Genomic DNA, 16630 nt, shown 5'->3' with positions numbered 1-16630 from the left:
CTACTAGCAAATGCCTGAAACAGAAACACAGTACCAACCCCTATGCCATACGCACTCCGTTTTTTCCATTTCACGGCTAGATGGCTACCAAATGACTAATGGACAGTGAATGTATATGGTGGCTACACTGGGAAGGGGATAATTCACATCCAGAGCAGGAACGGCACGGGAAGGCGTGAGACTGCATCACATTACTCAGGATGGCACACAATTTAACCCTTACAAATTGTCTATTTCTGCAATTTTCCATTTAATATTTTCAGACCATGGTTGACCGCAGGTACCAGAAATCACCAAAAGCAAAACTGTGCATAAGGGGAAAAGTGGAGAAATCCAGATGAAGCAAGACTTGGTTGGAATCATGGCAGGAAGTGAGTTTGGAAAAGTAGTCTGGGGAAAAGACGGTAGAGAAGTGGAGAGATAAGACCGAGAAGCAAAGAAATTTGAAGGGCATTTCAGAGGGAGAAAAATTAAGAGAAGATAAAAAAAATCAAGGGAAAGGAAAGAAAAATGATGTTACAAAGCATTTATCACTAGTTAAAATTAGATTTTAAATGTCTGTATGTATAAAAAAGGAAGTAAGCCAAACAAGAGTTAACAACCTGAATAAATAAGAAGTCACACTAATCTATACAGTCATCATTAAAATCCCAGTAGAAATACAGAAAAGGCGCTTGTAGACAATTTACAGCAGCCAATAAGTAAATAACTAATAAAACATAACAACAAAAGTTCCAATAAAACAAATAATTCACAAAGAATGAAAGTTAAAGTAACAAATAAAGTATTATTTTTCATGTTAGTTGAAGGAGGTCTTAAAAGCGGGTCAGTATTGTCTGAGGTAAGAAAGATGAGCCATCTGAAATGTTAGAGCTCAAAGCATACAACTTTTCTGGGAAGTGATTTAGCAATGTGCAAAGGAGTCCTTCAAAAGACACAGTAATTCTTATATAGAAACATAACTTGATAAAATAATCAGGTATTCAGAAAAACTATTCACACCCAAAGATCCTCTTTACAGCATTTCTTAACCTAACCCATAAATCACTACCAACGTAATTAGTGAAGAAGAAAACCCACAGGGAAACGGTAAAATGAATTGTGATCCAGTCCTACCAAGAATTGCAATGTAACTATTAAATATCATGTTTATTGTTATAGAGAGAAATGAAGAATCTAAAATGTACCTACAGTGTGATTCCACTTATATAAAAAATACATACAGACATAAGCATATAGAAACACATTCTAAAAGCAAATACACTCAAATTACCTCTAGATTATATGATTGCAGGTTATTTTTATTTTTGTCTGGAGGTCTTTCGGTATTTTCCAAATTTTCTATACTAAGTATGACTTACTATATCGTTAAAAATTATACTTGGATATTGAAAAATGAAATAACTATTTTAATTGCAAACACTGTTTGGAGATAACTGTGCAGGGAAAGCGAAAATATCTGTACTCAGCTGCTTAGCAAGAGTCCTAATTCCCCAGATAAGAGCACATTTCCCCTCTAAATCCTGTGACAATGTATGACAGTAAAGATGATGTACAGGATTTTTCCCTCCACATTTTATCGTCCGCAAAAAATTACTTCTGGAAGTTCTTTCATCATTGTTTCCTCAGTAGGAAGGTATATTTATAAGAAGTAAATTTCAACCCTATTTTGGGTCTTGATTTTTCCAAAAGGCCTACACTTCACAGAAAATACAACTCCACCCTCCTCTCTCCTTGTCAGTCTCCATTTCTGTATGTCTTTCTCTGCCTTGATCTGTGTGTGTGTTTCTCTGTTTCCATGCGTGTCTGTCTCTCTCCTAATGTACAGGCTTTTCCTAAAGATTGCTCTCAGATCAGAATGGTAGTGTTTTCTTTGACTTCTTCTGTACTTTATGTAATGTTCAGAATAGCACCCTCTGTTCAAAAACAAAAAGTTTCAAAAAGACAATTCGATTTCATTGTATATTTAGGATATTTACAAGCACCACAGGAAATGACTGCATATGTGATATCACACAAAAAAAGGCTAAACCGGTATGTCAGAAGTCCACATGATACTCATTTCAGATGACATGTGAGGAACTGCTTTCTCAGAGCAAATATTCAGTCCATGCTGGGACTGGGGCAGGAAGTAAAAGCTGGCAACAGCCCATCACTGCAAAGAGGGAAAAAAACGTGGTGGTAACTCCAAATCAAAGAGAGAAGCTTGACATTTTTCTATTACCAAACCAGGCAATTAAAACTTTAAATGTGAAATCTGAAGCACTGTAAATTTCCTAATATGGTAGAAGTGCTGAGTTTCCCAAATGATGTTTTCTCATCTTTCAACATATCAAAGAGCATGCCAAAACCCCGAAGAAACATTTCCATTTTGAAAACAAAAATAAACCACACACATCCACATTCTATTAATAGTGTTGTCTTGCCTTAGAGACCCTGTGTCCTTAGTCAAAAACCCCACTGTAGTTTATGTACATTTTAACATTAATGAAAACTCCTGTCCAAAGTAAACTGGACATGTGTAGGTGAATTAGGTGGGACTGGGGCAAAAGTAATCAAATCCCTTTTTTATTTTCCTTACTGGAGACCAAATGTTATGTTCTTCATCATCACAGCTAAGGACTTTGTAAATATGTTCTACCTCTTTAGCAGCATTTCTTAAGAGAGGAAAGTTGGCATAAGATACGCAGGTTCAAGCCAACTCCACACATTTAGAGGGATTGCAGGATAGAGGGACATGGGCTTACAACTGGAAATCCCAGCAGAAATTGCCAGATGAAGCAAAGCACACGTCAAAGATCTCCAAATCCAGACTCTATACTCTTGATCCTGCCACCAAGAAAAAGAAAAAAGCTGCCCCATGGCATTTTATGTCTAAAGACAGGGAAAAGCCATTTAATATCATGACCTCTTCCTCCATTCAAATGCCCATGAGCTGCTACCAATGTGCTCAGCAGAGAGTCAGTTGCTTGGGTGAGTACAATAGGAAGTACATGACATTGAGGCTGCTCACTGGATGCTTCTATTTTTGAGGGAAGAATAGAACCAACACATCAAATAACTATAAGAAAGAACAAAAGATCATTTATTCCAGCCCAAAAGATTGACCATGCAACTAAAATGGTTCGTTCAACCCCAAAGTGGTTTGGGGGAAAGAAGCTATTATCACCTGCCTGCACGGAAGATGTTAAACGTTTAAGCTCTGAGTCCTGGTCCTACAACGTCTCTATAAGAGCAAGGAATAGGGAAAACTGGACTGATACAGCAACCACCCCTGATCAGGTAAGGTGGGAGGAATGGAGAGAACTGACTCAAGGTACCACCTCAAATGTAGCTAGGAAGAAAAGAAAATATGGTGCTACAGTAAGGTAAAAAGATAGTATCTCTCTCTATTTCTATTTTTTGAGACAGTTTCTCCCTCTGTCACCCCAGGCTAGAGTGCAGTGGCACAATCACAGCTCACTGCAAGCTCCATCTCCCAGCCTCAAGCCATCCTCCCACCTCAGCCTCCCAAGTTGCTGGAACTACAGGTGCGCACCACTATGCCTGGATAATGTTTGTACTTTTTGTAGAGACGAGGTTTTGCCATGTTCCCCAGGCAAAAAATCATCCCTTTTAAGCCAACAGCCCCAGACTCAAATCCTGCCCCAGCTACTTGATAGCTGAACCGGGCAAGCGGATTAACTTCTGTTTTCCATTCCTTTCATGTAACACTTATTTATCACTGCATGCCAGGCACTCTTCTAATTACTTTACAATTTAATCTCAACAACAAACAATTGAGGTTAGTTCTGATACTATCCCCACTTTACAAATGGGGAAACTGAGGCACCAGGTAGTCCTATACCTCGAAAGTGGCCAAGTTATCATTTGAATCCTGGCAAATGATTTTTCCAGGATTGATTTTGGCGGTCTGGCTCCAAAATCCCATCTCTGAAGCTGTACATTGCCATATTTATAAAAGACTTACTTTTCCATGAAATGTATGTACAGTCCCCAGCACAGTGCCTGACATTTCGCAGAAGCTGAATAATTTATCTCCCTTCTCTCACTTCTCCCTATTCTCTCTCCCCACACTGTGGGAGGCTGGAGGCAAGATTCTGCACACACAGAAAGGCAACTATGCCAATCCACAAAGGCTCAGGGGCTCTAGGGCAAGCTAGAAAACAACCCTCTGTCTTAATCTCCTGAGGCCGGGAACAAGAGCTCTAACTCAAACAGAGATGTCCGGCATTTCCAGACAGACTGCTTCTATTTATTACAATCTGCATTCAAGGCACAAGGGCTGCACCCTTAGGGAAACTGAAAGGTTTGTGATTTTTGCACTAGCAGCTGAATACATATGTCTAACACAAACACAACACCCCCCCACACCCACGTCTAAAACTTACATTTTTCCTACCAGAGGGAAAAATGATCTACTTTCCAGAACCTTCCATTTCCTAGAAGTTGGCAAAGTTTCTGTATCAGGCTGCAGCTTTCTTTAGGATACCCTGGATATTTCTGGGGAGCTAAAGGACAGAGTCTCTTTTGAAAATTATTAAGAACAAATTAGGCCCAGTGGCCCAGGGGGACCTGTGTTGTAACACATGAGAAAATTTTGGTTTCCAGCTCTTTGGCAGTATTTTCATAAAACTGATGACAATGAAAGGACAGAGACTATTTTTGTACATTGATATTATTCTAAAATATCACGGAGAAAGGTGTGAATGTTATCAGTTAAATGATTTATTTAGTTGGGCAAATAGTGGCTACACAAAATAGAGGATTTATATCACTGGATTTTTCTAAGTGCGCAATGAGGACATGTTGCTAATTATAAGAAGTTCACACATGCTACCACATAAGAATGCTTTCTACACACTCCCTTCCTCCTTAATTAATAAAAAGACCTATTTTATGCTACGGGAACATAAGAAAATTATTATGAGACAAAAATATCACTATACTCAAGCATTGAAACTATCACTATCACACTGACCCTGAGAATTTGCTAACGTAGTTTAAAAGTAATTAAGAAGGAAAGCTAGCCTTCTACATTTTCAGTCTCGGTCACCGTGGCTACTGGGTTCATTGATGCCTGCCAAATCTTGCAAAACTACAGTCCTCTTATCCATGTGGTTTTTAAAACTATAAGCTTCTATTGTGAATAAGCTTGATTTTCTGCTTTAGAAATCCATCAACTGCCAGTCTGTTCTCACGGCATATTGCTAAGAGAGACTCCACAAAGAGCCCAGGTGCACACACCATGAATCAAGTTCTTCATACATTTTAATTACAGTTTATCACAAGTGGGAGAGGTAAGTGAAGAAGGCTTCTTCATAAAATGTTCATTAGAAATGGCAATTTTCCATAGGGGAAACAAAGATGGCATCCTTCAACTTGTTAATCCGAAAAAGTCCCCAGATGTGAATTGTGCCTCTGTAAAATCGTATGCAAACCACATTTAGGCCTGTGGTTCAGCCCAAAACTTTTGAAGAGGGGAGTAAGGGACAAGGAAGGAAACGGAGTTAACAGTGAAAGAGGAAGATGAAGTTTCCCAGACTTTGTGGACATGTACAAAACAGCTCTTTCTACTTACTATTTAAGCTATTACCTCCTTGCAGGGGGGAGGTTTCTTATCTCCCCAGCCATTTCAAAAGCCTTGGGAGCGAGCAAGCCAGTAAGGGAGTTTTTCTGTGTGTGTCTGTGAGTCAGCAGAAGCCGGAAGCCTTACAAAACGACTTCAAACAACAAGCTGGAGAGCAGGACAATAGCTTCCACCTCCAGACAGTGAGAAATTGCATTATCCTGAGGGATCACGGCCACCCATGCTCAATGGAGATAAGTAAGAACATTCTCTGCTCTGGCCAATAGGAGATCTGCCGCTACAGCTGCTCACAGAAGCTCTGGGTGGCCTCCATTCCAGCGGCTCCAAAAGGTTTCAAGACACAAAAACACTGCTGCCGGGTGGTGCTCCCAAGTGCAGGGGGTGGAGGGGAGAGCCTGACGAAGACGAGGGTGGCAAGCTGCATCCCCCCACCAGGTGCTCCAAATTCCCTCTCCCAGCTTAGGGAAATCACAGAGAGGTCTCCAGGCGGATTCCAGGCAGGCGGCCTGTGCAGAGCCTGTGCCTCACCACCACCCACAGCAATGAATGGAAACTGCCCCAGAGACTCCAGAAAGTGGGGAGAAATTCCCTGCGAGGCAGTTCAGTGCTCTAAGAGCAATAGTGTAATTAATGGCACTTAGTGAAAGAGCAGGGCATTCCAAATTCAGCCACAAGGAAGAAGAAGCCTTACCACACGCCCTACACAGCAGACACAAAGCCCCTTGTCGTGTTCCCTTTAAAGACTCAGGCAAATCTGATCAGGAACTGACATGTACAGTACAGTTTTAAATTTACAAAAAGGTATTAACCGTCCTCTGAGAGAAGAAAAAAATCTTCACATTTGAGGGAAAGTATGTGAAAGTTACAGTATGAGCTCACTTTGAGGACACCATAATTTGCATATAGGAATTACCTCAGTAAAAACATTTATTTCACTTATTAATAGTATCTGATATCCAGTTTTATAGTATTTCTTAGGTTTCCCATTGTCATAGGTTATATATATATACATACATATATATATATATATTTTTTTTTTTTAATTTATTTTGAGACATGGTCTTGCTCTGTTGCCCAGGCTGGAGTGCAGTGGTGAGATCACAGCTCACTGCAGCCTCCAACTCCTAGGCTTAAACAATCCTCCCACATCAGCCTCCCAAGTAGCTGAGACCACAGGCATGTGGCACCACATCCTGCTAAATTTTTTTATTTTTTTGTAGAGGCAGAGTCTCACTATACTGCCCATGTTGGTTATATTTTTAAATGTTTCTATGCATACAACTAATATCTACAGAGTATGTTCGATTGACAAGAAAAAAAAAAAACTAGTTGGAAAGTATCAGATATGCTGCTAATACAGAAATATCATATTTGCATATAGTCCCCAGACCAAGTAACCCCCTCTGCAGAACCTAATGTTGTATATAAACTTTTTAAAGAAAGAGTATATATTTTTATTTTCTTTATTTACATATATACATACACACATAAAAAGACAGACACACTTATGAGTGTGTGCGAGTGAGTGTGACATGCAAGAAGGGATTCTAGAAGGATGCAGAAGATGGGAAAGGTAGTACTAAAACTGGAGCACTGCTACCACTTGAATGCTGACAATAACATTTCACGCAAAACCAAAATGGACGGAGGTTTTAAAAATTAAAATTAACTTGTCTGGCAACTAGTGCATTGAAATGGAGGTTGAAAGACTGGGGGAGACATTTTCTACTCAGCCCTTGATTTGCTGTGGGGCCTACATCAAGTTGTGCTATGCCTCTGTTATAACATCTGCAAAATGGAGATAACACTTCCTGCTACCTACCTCAGAGAGCTGTTAGAAGATTAGATACCAGAAAAGAAAATCCTCAAAGCCCTTTGAGTTTCTCATAAATATAAGACATGCAATGTAATAAAACACCCGTACTCTCTACAAAAGCCCTGAGAGACTCATGGCTATAGAAATAGGAAACAGACGCCAGCTGTACAGCATGGATGCATTCACAATCAGGGAGACTGGCTGCAGATTCCAGTGACAAGGCAGGGAAAATAACTTTGACATTCCATCTACTCAGACAAGACACGCAGGAAAAGGGAGGAAAATAGTATTGTTTCAGTAGAGCACCAGTAAGTGAAAAGAAGCAATCCTCACAGATAACATTCCTAATTCTTGCTTAAAAGTCTGCATCCATAAGAAGACAATCAAGTGATAACATTACACTGGTAGCCTTTAAGGTTTAGAAAAATCTCACATTAAAGTAAATTGGGCCAAGTAGAGTGGCTCATGCCTGTAATCCCAGCACTTTGGGAAACTGAGGTGGCAGGATCACTTGAGCCCAGTTTGAGACCAGCCTGGGCAACACAAGGAGACCCCTGTCTCTACAAACAATAAGAATTTTAAAAATTAGCCAAGCATGGTGGCACACACATGTGGTGCCAGCTACTCGGGAGGCTGAGGTGGGAGGACTGCTTGAGTCCAGGAGGTCAAGTCTGCAGTGAGCTGTGATCAAGACACTGCACTCCAGCCTGGATGACAGAGCAAACCTCCGTCTCAAAAATAAAATAAAATAAAAAAGTAAATTGGCTCTCTAGAGGGGTAAGGGTAATAACCCCCAGAGTGAACAAAATGTAAAGAAGAGAATGCATAAATTACAGTATTTTTAATTAATTTGTACTGAAAACAAAAGCCATGCTTGACTGTACGTAGCCACCTAAGGAAAATAATTACTCTTGGGTCCATAAGGAAATCAGGAGAAAAATTATTAAATGTTCATCTATTCTAAGATATTCTGAATTATGAAAAGTTTAAAATTCAAATCAATTAATTAAACACATATTATTATATCAAGGGTGTATTGTGAGTTACACATCAGGTTAAAATTAAAAAGATGAATAATATCCTTTTCCTGGTTCTCATGAACCTCAAAGTCCAGCAAGGAGAGACAGAGACAAAATAAAGTATAACACAACGTGGGAAGGGTTTGAGTAAAGTATAAACAGAGTGCTAAGGAAGAACAGAGAGAAGATGTAACTGATTCTGTATGGAAAAAAGGAGGGAGAGGGGCTTAGGAAAGTCTCAGAGAATTTGACACTTAAACAAGACTTTGCAAAATGTACATTATTTCACCCATTACAGAGCAAGGGGAAGGGGCATTTTAGATAAGTAAATGGCAGCCCACATCTCAAGGCATGTCTAGGTATGTCCGAGTTAAGTGTCACACAATGCAGATAGCCTGGAAGGGCCTGGATTGCAAGGTCTTTGTGAGGAAGGGAGCATCACAGGATGAGATTTTTGAAAAGAGACTTGGTATTTTCTACAACTCAATAAAAGAGAAGGAGGCAAGTGTACAGGAAGCGAAGCAGCAGGAGCGGGAGGTAGCCCTGGCCCCTGGGCCTGAGACAGACCTTGGGGAAACTGACAGCATTGCTAAGGCCAGTTCTGTAGGTAGAAGTGAGGAAGATAAAGAGGCAGAGAAGCGGGAAGGCGTGGTGCACCGAACCATGACTCAGAAATGGCCAAGAGTGGGACTTCCAGGAGAAGTAGCAGGCCCAACCTAGGTGGACAGTGTAGTACGTGGAATAACGGCCACCAATATATCAGGTCCTAACCTCTGGGACCTGTAAATGTTACCTTCTATGCAAAGACTTTACAGATGTGATGAAGTTGAAGATCTTGAGATGGGGGGATTATTTTGAATTATCTAGTTGGGCCTTAAACATCATTACATGTATGCTTCTAAGAAGGAGGCAGAGGCAGATTTGACTACGGATGGAAGACAGGAAGGCAATGCGGCCATGGAGGGGGCAGATATTGGAGTGATGCAGCCACAAGCCAAGGGATGTCAGCATCCGAACTGCTGGAGGCCAGGAGTTCGAGGCAGCAGTGAGCTATGATTGTACCACTGTGCTCCAGGCTGTGCAACAGAGCAAGACCCCATCTTAAAAAAAAAAAAAGAAGAAGAAGAAGAATTCAGATGAAAGGCACTCCAACTGTCAAGAAGAAATTGAAGTCTAAGCTGCCACCTTAGAGGAAGACAAGATTATTAACCTGAGTAACTAGTCAAAATTTAGGAACGGAAACCCAGGTATAATCCTAGACTAGGTTAATACAAGGTGGCTGGAAGAACTATAAATAGAAGCCACCAAATGACGACATGTCGGGGAAGGAAAGTGGGTCTGAATAGTAGTGGGAACAACAGGAGAGACACAGCAACCCAGAGGTCATTACTGGGCCACCAAATTTCTGGTAGGATAGTCATTTTCATTTTAAGTGCCCATTGGATAGGGGAAGAGATGAGGGGAGAATGGAAAACGTTTACCTGTACCCTGCCTCAATCAGCACTGATTCAGGAACTGGACCAGAACTAGACCACCAAATCAAAGACATCATGGAATACAGGTGTGGGAAGACTATGGTAAAGAGATAGATGGGGCATGAAATGCTGAAAATCTTGAAATATGCTTTTCAGTCAATAACAAAAATAACATAAGGAGATCTACTTGAGAAGGGTGGGAGCAGTAGGGACTGTCCATGGTAGACTAGATAGCCCAGTAAGAAGGTGACTGAACCAGCCAGGGCTGGAGATGATCAGGGCCAGATAGGAGAATGGGGAAATGGGGGTGAATTAGAGAAATATTTGGAAGGTATGGCAAACTGCTTGAATAGGGAATGAGTGATTGGGGAGCAGGGGACAGCAGGGAAATGAGAACAACGATCTTTGAAGCACAAAACTCAAAGGAAAAAGTGTTAAAACAGGCAGAATGAGTTTGTCTCTGGCTCTATTGAGTTCATGTGTGGGTGGGTCATGCCAGGAGTGACAGGTAGAGAGCACTGGGATCTGAAACCAGAAGAAGGTCGTAAATGTTTGAATGTTTGAAAAAGTTATCTGTACTGTACTCTTTCATCTTTTTTCTGATTCATCACTATGAAAGGACCCAACGAAAATTCCTAAAATTTTGATTTCCTAAAAACAAAATGTTTGAACTACACTCATATTACCTACTTACAAGAAAAACCTCACATCTCCAACACTTTAAAGTAAATGCATTAAAAATTTTCTAGAGGGAGAAAAAATTCTTACCATTAGTCACTTCCTTCTTCTGTCTGTTTGTTTTGAGGACATCTGGTGAAAGAGACAATGGAGAACAGCCATCCATGGGTCGCGGGGAGGTGAGAAAGATGTTCAGTAGTAACCCAGGGATGACTTGGTGATGGAAAAGAAGGCATACATTTTAAATCTGCAGAGGGCATCAAATTAGATGTGGTTGAGCAGTAAATGCAGTTCCTATAAAGAGGAAAAAAAGACCAATATGTTCACTGATATCAACTACCTGGGTAAAGAGGATCAGGAAAAAAAAATTAATGAAGATATAGGTTTTTCTGGGGAAGAAAAGGTGTGTTAATCAGATGTGAAAATGACTTGTTTTCGCTTACGGCTACAGATTCTATATCTCCCTTCACCAAAGAGTTCAGGTGTAGAGTGCTACCCTATTGAAGAATGCAGGCAGCTCCTCGCTCTCGCCTGTGATTTTTCAATGCCGGTACTAGCTGAGACACGGAAATGGCTTAGAGGGAGCAACATGTGACATTCTGGATTAGGTAGTTGGTAGGCATGACAATGTGTGAAGGCAGCACAGTGTAATTCAAAGATGCAAAGGATGATGATATAATCCCTGTCCTCAAGCAATTGTGTGTGTTAAGATAAATAAGGTTCTTGGCCCAATAACAAAGACCATGGCAATGCAGAGGTAACCAAACAACACCTCTATCTTAGTCAGCTGTTACATTAAAAAAAAAAAAAAAAAAAATTCACAGTGAGGAAATAAAAGACCTAGGAAAATATGTCAATAAACAAGTAAACATATGCGCAAATAGAAGTCTTATTTTTTATGACCTATTATTGGAAACACATTTTGGTTGTCTCCAATTAAACTTTGAAGCTCAGGGAAAGTCCTGACCACATACTGCTATTCCGGAATAGAGAACAGCATCATCAAAAACCCCAAATGTGCCCAACAATTAATGACACTGCCTTACATTTGCACAGTCCTTCGATGAATGCTGCCTCATGTACCATCTCCCTGGATCCCAAGGAGGGCAGTGTATGTGTTGACCTCCCCAAGTTTTGGGAGAGGATTACTCCACATTCTCTTATTTAGTACCTACTATGGTATATAAATCATGCCGAGTGACACAGAAACTTAAGTAATATTAATAATACCTGCCCTTAGGGAGTTATCAAAATGGACAGGTAACAGGTGTTTGCACAAGGCAAGAAATGAGAGATAAAGAAAGTGCAGGTTCTGAGTCTCTTAGTGAAGAGGCATAGATGAAGGAGGACAGGAAGGCTTGAACTGAAGCTTGAAGGATGGCAGAGAGATACCTGAGTGGAAATTGAGTGAAGGAGATTCTAAAGCATTCAAATAAAGAATGGGCCTGGTGTAATGGTGGCTTTGACACTAAACACAAAAAGGAAATTCCTGCTGCAGAGTAGAAGATGCTGAGAACAAATTAGGAGCAGGGTCAAATGAAGACACGCTAATGGAGGAATCTGGGCTTTACTCAGAACCACTGTAAGTTTTGAATCAGGAGTGAAAAATAAAGTATGGGCTTTAGAAGCTTAGTCAGAAAGTTACCAAGGAAAGATGGGACGAAATAACCACATCATAGAGACTGGTTAGAAGGCTGTTATGCTAACACAGGCATGAAGCCATGAGTTCTTGACCAGGGAGATGGTTGGGAGAAAGAATACTAATGAAGAATTTAAAGGGTTTCAATGACTGTGGGGATAAGAAGGATAAAGGAGAGGAAAAAGTGAAGAAAAGCTAGGGATTACACCTCAGTAAGCAGAAGAACAAGAACATCACCAATGAGCCATTGGGAAGGAAGGAGGAAGAACCAGTTTAGGAATTCTCTTTTGAAGACACCTCAATTTGAGGTGAGGATGGTATTATAACCCAGGCGAGATATCTTCTGGAGGGGTCAGAACAAATGGGAGCAGTCTAGACTGAAGATGGATTAGAAGTCATTATGAATGGGAGTTGAAGTCATATAGGTTTAGAGAAACTATTTAGAGAAAGAATTCAGGGGTTAAGGGCTGAGAAGATTGTGGAATTTCTCAAACACACATCACAGCTTTTGATTTTAGTGGCAAACCATCAGGAAAAATTCTAAACCGAAGAACTTGGAAATACTTCAGAGACGAGATCGGACTTATACAGGGGCCACAGTTCTTAAAACGTCCCAAAGACAAACATCTAACAAGCAAAAGTCATCCTAAAATATCAAACTGCCAATTTCATGGTCAGTAATGACATTAAATAGAATTCTGTGGAATTTGACGCTATAAATAAAGTATGGTTCACTAATAACCTGATTTTAATCACTTAACACCATGACAAAAAAAAAAAATCCAATGTCACCAACATGTATGTAGGGTCTGATATTTTTAGCCCTCCGCTGACAACCGTAAAAACAAACACTGGCATACATGTGTATGGTTTCCTAGAACCCTATATGCTATAAGCTTCTGTGTCAAAGAGCCACTGAAGGTTTTGAGTAAACCAGATATTCTCTTTGGTTGTTTTCAAGCTTCTGGTAGAGAACATGAAGCTAGAAGGTTTTCCAAGGCTGCATAAACAGACAGAGTGTTCAGGAGCTTGGCACTGACTGGGCAGGGGAGGAATAACAAGGCTTCTGCATACATATGAAAACACATAACAGTCAAATCCTATCGTCCAGTTACAGATGACCCAGTGAACATATTAGAAACAAAGATTTACGGCTCCCTTCTGCCTCACTTTCTCTCCCTCCTCCAAAAACCCGCCAAAAGTGAGAAGCCACTTTTTCAAACAATACAATCTAAAAACAATAGCTAACATTTATTTGTTACTAATTTATTTAGCAACGATGGTTAACACTTATTTAATACTTATTATGTAGCTGGTACTGTTCTAACCTCTTCACAAAGAACTTATGCAGCAGGTACTATTATTATCATTCACTCCATTTTACTTAAGGAGAAACCAAGGCACAGAGAGACAAAAGTTGCAGCCTTAGTGTACAGTGGAGCCAGGACCAGAATCCAAGCAGCCTGATTCCATTGTCTCACACTCAATTCCCCTTCTAGCTATACTGTTTCTCAGGCCCATGCTCCAACATGTCACCTGTTAAAAAAAAAAAAAAAAAAAAAAGTAAACTATTGTTTAAAGATAGTAAACACTGTCAATGACATAAGCGTTTTTGATTATTTCAAAAATCTCCAAGAGGACCAGACACAAACAAGTCCAAAGAGAGTACAACATGCATATACACAGAAAACTTTCTGAGGATAGTTTAAATAAAAAAGATTCCACTTGGCTATGAGGAAACCTTTCACCATTTTAGGGTGACCAAAAGAAAAATGAAATTAGCTGTTTTAATATTAAAAGAAAAGTTGGAAGCATCCGCTCCTGAACAACTTTTCTTTTTAAGCAATTCTCCTGAAAGACTCATGTTTATCTATCTTAGAATTTGAACCAAATGTAGATTTGCTTTTGTTAGGATCACTTCAGGATTTTGTACTTACTCTCCTAATTTTTCTCTCATTTTCTGTAATTTTAGTCTAAATCTGGGTTAAAAATAATTACACAGGGATTTGGCACTTAATCCTTGGTAAGCATCACAGCTTTCATTAAAAACTTAACGTTTCAGGCCAGGCGCGGTGGCTCACGCCTGTAATCCCAGCACTTTGGGAGGCCGAGGCGGGCGGATCACGAGATCAGGAGATTGAGACCATCCTGGCTAACACGGTGAAACCCCGTCTCTACTAAAAATGCAAAAAAAAATTAGCCGGGTGTCGCGGCGGACACCCCAGCTACTTGGGAGGTTGAGGCAGGAGAATGGCGAGAACCCGGGAGGCGGAGCTTGCAGTGAGCCGAGATCGCGCCACTGCCCTCCAGCCTGGGCGACTGCGCGAGACTCCGTCTCAAAAAAAAAAAAAAAACCTTACGATTCAGCTGGGTGCGGTGGCTCACACCTGTAATCCGAGAACTTTGGGAAGCCGAGGCAGAAGGATAGCTTAAGCCCAGGAGTTTGAGACCAGGCTGGGTAGCAAGGGGAGACCCCATCTCCACAATAAATAAACCAGGCATGGTGGTACAGGCCAGGCCTGTAGCTCCAGCTACTCAAGAGGCTGAGGTACGAGGATTGCTTGAGCCCAAGAGGCCAAGGCTACATACAGTGAGCCAGGATTGCACCAATGAACTCCAGGCTGAGTGAGAACCACAGCCTGTCTCTCTCTCGATCTCTCTTGCTCTCGCTCTCACTCTCTCTCTCAAACACACACACACACACACACACACACACACACACACACACACACACACACAACCCTGATGTTCAACCTGTCTTTGCAAAGAACAGATTTTAATTGAAGACCTTCACAACTAAGAATCCAGTTAATTGTATTATTGATTCTCCTAACATTTCTCTAGATCCAGTGTTGTTGTCTAATTTTATCTATAAGGCGGCATATTTATTTGTCATCTTATTTCAAAACGTAGAGTTAAAGAAAATGCTCCTAAACATAGCTATTGAAAGGCAGAGAAAGGCCGGGCGCGGTGGCTCAAGCCTGTAATCCCAGCACTTTGGGAGGCCGAGACGGGTGGATCACGAGGTCAGGAGATCGAGACCATCCTGGCTAACACGGTGAAACCCCGTCTCTACTAAAAAAATACAAAAAATTAGCCGGGCGAGATGGCGGGCGCCTGTAGTCCCAGCTACTAGGGAGGCTGAGGCGAGAGAATGGCGTAAACCCAGGAGGCGGAGCTTGCAGTGAGCTGAGATCCGGCCACTGCACTCCAGCCTGGGCTACAGAGCGAGACTCCGTCTCAAAAAAAAAAAAAAAAAAAAAAAAAAAAAGAAAGGCAGAGAAAAAAGTAACCAAGGATTTTTTGAAGAAATGGTATTTTCCACGTGATTCTCATTCAAATATGGGCAGAGGAAGATACAATTTTTGGAGTCAATCTCCCGTGATCCTGTGATGATCCAGAGGCTGACAACACAGAACACAGATACCAGGTCCATCCACAGGGTTCTACCAGGCCAAATTGTCAGAGAAGGGTTTTAGGAGTAGGGTGCTAGAAACAGCAATAAAACCTTTATCAACAGCTGCCAGAGGGGCTGAACCTTACCTCACCCCAACCACGTGTGTATTGTTACACAGGGTCCTAGTGAATCCTTCCTTCAGTGCCATGATGGTGTGGAGAGCGTTGCATGAAATGGGTGGCCACACTGCTCTCTCCCCAGCCACACACCTCTAACAGTGCTAATGCCCAAAAGCAATTATCATCCAGGTGGGCAGCATCCTGATATAGTCAGATACCTAAGATGAACAAGCAAAAAATACTTTTTTTTTTTTTTTTTTTTTATTAAAGACAGAGTCTTGCTCTATTGCCAGGCTGGAGTGCAATGGTGCAATCTCGGCTCACTGCAACCTCCCACTTCTGGGTTCAAGCAATTCTACTGCCTCAGCTTTGCGAATAGCTGGGATTATAGGCATGCACCACCATGCCCAGCTAATTTTTTGTATTTTTAGTAGAGACAGGGTTTCACCATGTTGGCCAGGATGGTCTCCATCTCCTGACCTCATGATCCAGCCGCCTCAGCCTCCCGAAGTGCTGGGATTATAGGCGTGAGCCACCACGCCTGGCCACTGCAAAAAGATTTTCAAACTCAGCATCAATGAGAACAACAGGAGCCAGAAGCTCAGCATTCAAAACAACAACAAAACAAACGTGGAAAGTAGTTCCATCAGTAGCTTTAGGAAGGCATGAAATTTCAGGACTTCTCTCTACTTTTAAAATCTTAGCTACTTAGATCAGCAGACCCAAAATTTTTGGCACCAGGGACCAGTTTCATGAAAGACAATTTTTCCACGGATGGCAGTGGGGGCCAGGGGATGGTTTTGGAATGAAACTATTCCATCTCACATCATCAGGCATTAGTTATATTATCATAAGGAGCACGCAACCTAGATCCCTGGCATGCGCAGTTCACAATAG

General features: G+C 41.1%; 1 long non-coding RNA gene across 1 annotated transcript in view; it reads right to left on the bottom strand.

The window, feature by feature from the left end:
• LOC115897003 overlaps positions 1 to 16630 on the bottom strand; it is a 247107-nt gene that overhangs the window by 90719 nt on the left and 139758 nt on the right. The window contains exon 4 of the long non-coding RNA XR_004056969.1: positions 10669 to 10872. This is a non-coding gene — a long non-coding RNA (uncharacterized LOC115897003). The remainder of the gene's footprint in view (positions 1 to 10668; positions 10873 to 16630) is intronic.

The sequence above is a fragment of the Rhinopithecus roxellana genome, chromosome 4, assembly GCF_007565055.1.
Source record: "Rhinopithecus roxellana isolate Shanxi Qingling chromosome 4, ASM756505v1, whole genome shotgun sequence".
NCBI classification, from domain to species: domain Eukaryota; kingdom Metazoa; phylum Chordata; class Mammalia; order Primates; family Cercopithecidae; genus Rhinopithecus; species Rhinopithecus roxellana.
This window is presented reverse-complemented; position numbering and strand designations above follow the sequence as displayed.